Here is a 6,658-nt window from a genome sequence, read left to right as displayed (position 1 = left end):
AGAATATGCTAATGGTCCGCTGGTAGATATTTAGGCTTGAGAAACAGCCGCTTGTATGCTTGTACATTTGGATGAAGGAGCAAAGGTGGTTGGTCAGCAAAATTACTGGTGTTTCAGACACTGTGGAAGTTTAACACCAGAGTCCAGGTCTGTCTTTGAGGAATCCAAGTCAAGCTGTATAGTCAGGGAAGACAAAACGCCTGATTAAAATCTAAGGAGTTGAGAGATTTGAGTGTTTCCACCTGCAGGGGATAGTAACCACTAGGATAGGTCCAGGATAATGCATTGCCCTCTTTCATCCCAAACTTTTATTTCCTGATTTATTGATACCTCTAATGTGCTTCAGTGGGGCTTCGTCTTTATTTCAGGAGGCGCTCCTCTCCAGGCTTTCTCCTCACCGTATGAATTTTTCATCTCAAGCTGAGAGGAAGCTCTTGCCCATAATGTACATGTCTTATTAATGGGAGGTTTTCACAACATAGTTTTAATCGCCACATACACGAACGCTTGCCCATGCCTCCTGTGCCCTGACCCCTCTCTTGAGAGTTATGGAGTGTAGGAAAGCCATGGGGAATGGTGTTCTGTGCAATATACTCCAGCCTGCCTACCAAGCAGTGGGGGGGGAAGGAAGTGAGAAAGGTTCTGAAAACATTCAATGCTGAACGTTATAACCAAATGACTTATAAAAACAATCAATGTTAACCATTTACATATGAGCTCAAATAAACATGTGTAGGGCCTTACGCATTTTGATAGCCAGCAGTGAACAAGCGTGCAGTCTCCAGTTTCAGAGTCTGGTTTTCAAAAACTATTAGATTGGTTACAAAGCCCTGAATGTAACCTGAATAGCGTTCAATTTCAGACGTTCAACTAAAATAGAGCATGGTGACCTTGTATTTCACCACATGCATTCAATCCAATCCATTTTGGACATGTAAATATATAAAGAAATACAGCTGACTTTTACCCTGAGTGATGAATTGCAGTATCTCTTTTTCAAAAAGATTGTTTAACAAAAAGATATGCAGGGCAGAGTAGGCATGCTGGTATGAGAAATCTAGACCTCAAACTCTCTTGATCAAGCTTGTCAGATGTCACACTGATCAGAGTGATAAATGAACCCATGCCACCTACTCCAAAAGTTGACACACAAGTAGAGTCATTTCTCTTGAAGAAAAAAAGGAGTGTGACATGCAGGGATTTTTTTCTTCCGTCTCAACTCAGAGGGCTTTAGAGGTGGACAACAACATGTACCAGGTTGTATTACAGTAATGGCTCAGACATGGCTCTCCATTCCCAGTGAGGTTTAGTGGCTTACACATGGGTCTTGGGATCATTTAAAGAACTGCATCAGATACTGGGTCATGGGACGTGGAACTATCTGTCCATGTCAGTGAACCCAGATTGGAGATTCTAGATAGGAGTGTGAGAAACTTAACAGAGAGAAATCAACTGTTCGTTTTTACCATGCGGCATGCACTCTGACTCTCCCGGTGTTTCTGTTTCAGCAAAATACTGTTCCGCATTTTCCAGTGTGGTATGCTTTTTTTCATTTTTCACCGTCTTACATATGTACATACAACCCCACTGAAAATGAGTTGTCGGGTTAAACAAGCAGACATGCACATTTAGGATCAATGTTCATGAAGAAATAAAAGACATTTTAAAGCAAGCATGCATAAAAAGAAATATGCCAGAAACCGAGTCAGATGATTAGATAACATGACCAACTGTATTGTATCAAACTGTATTCCCCAGAGAAAACCAATAATATGGCATGTGATTGGATTAGAGTGCAAGATGATGACTCACTGGGCTGAACCAAACATATTTTTAGATAATGCTGTATTGCACTATTATAGTGCACTGCCCAAGCTGACAGCATTTAGATTTTGGTTATGATTACTGTTTCAGATTTTTCTCACACTATACTTCTAGAGAGAATTCTCATAAAAAGGTTGCTTCTATTGTTTCTGTCCACAACAATTGAAGAACATATCAATAAAAAGGATATTGCTTTTCATTTGAAATAATATGATTGTAAATTAATTTGATGTCTTGTCTGAAAAATGGCACAGACAAATGGAGTTTCTTACAGATATACAATTGCGAGCTGAATGGAGTCACAAAATCATAATTTCATCTTGGTGAAATTCAATTAAGAGACATGATTTATGTATTTTTACCTAAATCTAAAACTGCATTCCGCAAATGCAATTTCTACTGTTTGCTTTGTAAAGTGTGTTAGATGGGCAAGTGGGCTGTTGTTAAATCCTCATCATTTTCATTTTTATAAGTTTTGGAAACTTTGATTAGAGACAGTAAACTTATCCAAGATTTGTATTTTGAAAAATGGATCTTGTCCAGAAGCTAAACTAACTAGCTCTTTGTCAGGTCTGTCTTAAAGTAAAATCCTTGAAATTAAATATTGATATCATCTTGAGAGGAAGTCCATTTTGAAATCTGTCATCTGTATTACAGAGGAGGAAGCAAAAGCCATAGCTGTTTACTTATATAGAATACACAAAATATACTATCCTGGAGAACATTTCATAAGCAAGAATTCTACAAATATAAGAACAAAGAATAAGTAAAAACATTAATAATGGCCAACAGCATGCATTAAATGCAGTGCAGGATATCCTGGGTCACTGGCTGTTCACAGTGGTCTAAAACTGAAAACAAATAATACATTCAAAGCCATATACTGTATATGTATTAGTTATGCTTTGTATCAGTTTACACCATGCATTTTTTACCAGACTACCATTGTGGTGTGTTTACTCTTCCTAGCTGGACACTTGGGAGTCTTTGGTCCATTAAACCAGAGTCTTGAAAAGTGATATTTGCTTTCAGACTGGAGGGCCGACCAGAGAGTATGGGCAGAACGCAGAATAAGTCCATCTCTCTCTATCTCTGTTTTTTCCAAGTGAACACTGTGATTCCTGGACATGTCGAGTGAATGGATAAGCACTTAGCCCATGAAACATTCCTCCGGTAGAAATCGTCCGATTATACGCTTGTTTTGATTTAATTTCCCCTGAGGTTGTTGTTTCTTTATCTGCTCCAGAGACTGTAGCATCTACTCTGCAAAATAAACTCTAGTCAAATCGTATCATGGTGAACGTGGAAACTCCTGTCCAGAAACATGACAACCATGTTGACAACCAGAGACAAACGACATTTTGACAATATTGTAAGACAATATTTTTGAAAAAGTCTAAAGAAATCCATTTTGTGCTATTATTGTTATTGATTATTGTTTAATGCCTGTGTATCAAAGCTTTTAACAACAAATGTGGATGTTGAACAGTGTTGACGCCCCCATAATAATGTTTGATCTCTAGTACTCAAATCAAATGTATTTAATGGTATATGAGAGATGTCTGATATATACTGTAGACTGTATGTAGACATATTTTGTATTGATTGATATCAAAACTGTAGGTTATTCTACTGATAAAGGGGTTCTTTCAGGATTGCTGAATAAATATTGTTGCATTAATGTTCTCCACCACAACTGGTCCACAAATCATTCTGCCAGACGAAAGTCAAGTAACGTCCGCGTAGGCAGCCAAACCCTCAGGTAAGGGAATTTGGCTCTAAATCACGGTCTTCAAACTGCTTAACAAGAGGTCCCTTGTGGATGGCACCTCAGCCCTGCCTCTCTCTCCCATGTCTCCTTTTGCCCAAGGCCTACACTTTATGTATATTTCATTTGAGCTAAGATTAAAAGGATATCATAATAATGGTAAAGCCTACAGCCATGATCCCACAAAGGGACTTCCCGATGTTATGAACAGAATATAGCTAACAAATACGCAAGCTCTTTGGCAAGTTACATCATCTGTCTTTGACAAAAACAAACATTACTGCATGTTTAACCAACTGTATTTGCGAATGAAATTATTTCTTGCTATTTACATTGAATATATTGCGCTTTAATTGGTTTTACATTAATGAATACAACATAAATGCCTCTGTGGTGGAAATTACCTTGACATGTATGCAAGTGTACAATTTTAAGCAAATAGATGATTTTAACCCCTATGTTTTACATTCTGCAAAGTATAGTCATCTGATAGTCAGACATAAACAAGCAAAGCCTGAGTGATAGATTAAAGCAGATGGATGTTATAGGTTCTCCAAGATGTCATCTTTGTCTCAGACATTTAGTATTCATGTCAGGATGCTATGGTGTTCCTGGATGCAGGCTTTGGAGCGCCCTCATTGATCTCCCTGTGCCTGTTTCGCATGGGTGCCCATCCATTAGTCTCCTGTCCCACCCTGTCAATGCCCTGAGCCCTGGGGGCATGGGATCTGGGCCCCCCTCTGCTCCACACCTCTAGTCCCTCTGCTGATGTCCTGAACTGGGCAGGGTCATCTGCTGCTCAGCCTCCTGGCCTGGGGGATTACCACCCCCAACACACACACACACACACACACACACACAGAAACACACTCTAACACCATGAAACCATCGAGGTCTTACATGTCAGCACCGAACACACACACACCACTGTCTCTACCACCCTGGCATGACCCCCCCACCCCCCTAACTCCCCCACCTGCAGACATCACGCATTTCCCCACCCAAAACCTACCTCCCCTCACATCAGCCTATTTTCCTACCTACTCTCCCTTTCCACAGCTCTGCACCTCCAGCAGAGCCAGAGCTAAGATCCCCACACTTGTAACTCTGCCAATCGTTTTCCACAGCTGGGATGGAATGGGATCAGGTCCAGGCAGTTTTTTATCTATTGCAAAAAGAGGCTTCACAAACGATTCCCTAGACATACAGTAATTCATACAGCAGTAGACCAAAGTCTATGGTTCAATACCATCCATAGTGAATGAAACTGTGGCCCAAGGTCATTCCACCGGCTGGAGTAAAAATAGTGGTTTACTTTACATTAGAGGTGAGATCAATAGATGAGCCCTCGATTACTCAGCCACCTGGGGCCCAAGGGGGAGGTAAGAAGAAAATCAGGAAATGGACATTTAAATAGGACAATTGGATGTCCCAATCAATACTAGATTGTGGTATTGGGGGAATTGTGGAGACGTTTGAATTTCTTCCTTTGGAAACTGTATCTGAACCATTTGGTAAATATACTGAATATATCAGGTCTCTTCTTTTTTCCATTAAATCCTGAGTTCCATGTAAGCTTCCGTAATGTATTTCAATCCAGACATCATCTTTGTAGCTGGTAACGTTCAAAAGTCTTTAGATCTATTTGGTATCTGAATATTTGTCTTGCTTTTATCTTTGTTCCTACAGTATGCTGCTGAAATCCAGCCCATGTTTTAACTGTTGGGCATAGATAGATACCAAGATGTGTCAGACAGAATTATTTTTGCGGTCCACTGGGAATTCAGAGTTGCTTGTCTGTTATGCCCTAAACTCTTCAGAGAAGTGAGTAATTCATCACCGTCTTCTGCTGCTTGGGAAGAGATTATCTGAGTTACCCCACTCTCAGAGGCTAAGTGCTCCATCTTGAAAGAATCAAGTTTGACTTTTCTTCTTGACTTTCTGGGTACAGAGCATACAGTAGCTACCTGGCCGCCTGTCACAGTTTATTCGACTCAAACTGATGATGAGGCTTGGCAGCAGGAGCAGAAGTATCCTCTCTTTGAGACGCACAACAAATAGTCCCTGGTGAGTGACGAATACCTTGTTGTAGGATTGCCAGTTTTCTGTTGGGAGTCATGCCTGCGTCTCTCTCTGTTTCCGCACGGTAACCCGCTTTATCAAGCTGGCAGGCCGTACAAGACGATACCTCAGTCGAAAGGGAACACAACTCGAGCTGACAGATATTAGTGTGGGAATACACAAGCGCCTCTTTTATTCATTCAATCTCATGCTTGTTGATGTAATCTTGTGTATTTTGAGTTTGGTAGACACATTGTACTGCTAGATTCAGAGCTAGGGGTTAAAGGCAATGGCTCAGATTGGCTGGTGCTACAAACTGTAAATGCCAATAGATTACATCTCCTGTGAAAGTAAGTTGTGCAATGAAGGAGACCAGACAGATGGACATCCAGAGAAATGGAAGACGATAGGAAAAAGAGAGACACGGAAAGAGGGAGAAAGAATGAGAAATATTGAATGAGAAAGAGAGAGGATGTCGAGATAGCAGCCAGAAGCTGAGAACTCCCAGTGGTCCTGACATGTTGGTGCTCAGCAACTAGAAAGCTGTTTCTTTTAACAACAAATGAGGGGGAAAAAAGAAAGGAAAAGCAAAACAGTAAAAAGGGTAACTGTGACATGTCTGTTGACAGGCCGCAAAAAGCTTTCTCTCCGTGAGGAGGTGGGGACTTCTCACCATGCAGGGTGTCCTGTGTCTCACAGGAGGACTCCTCGTCCCGCTCCTTAGCCTGTCCTCTTCCACTCTGCTGGCTGGCAAAACTGTGAAAACGAACCAAGAGTGGGTACAAGACATGACAACCAACATGATGTGCCTATCCTGAAAGAAGGGCAGCATGATGTCTCAAAATGTCCTTTCAAAGCATCGGGAGAGGCATTTAAAAAAGCGTAATGTTAGCCGCTGAAAAACTGTGACTCAGTGTTTTTTTGGTAGAAGTAAGATTTTGAAAAAGTGTTAGTGCTGTCTGTATTTTTTCCTCATCCTGCAAAGTGAGCACATTTTCTCGCCTC

The sequence above is a fragment of the Hypomesus nipponensis genome, chromosome 19 (genome assembly GCF_054491055.1).
Source record: "Hypomesus nipponensis isolate SF chromosome 19, ASM5449105v1, whole genome shotgun sequence".
NCBI classification, from domain to species: Eukaryota; Metazoa; Chordata; class Actinopteri; order Osmeriformes; family Osmeridae; genus Hypomesus; species Hypomesus nipponensis.
Note: the sequence above shows the minus strand (reverse complement) of the source record.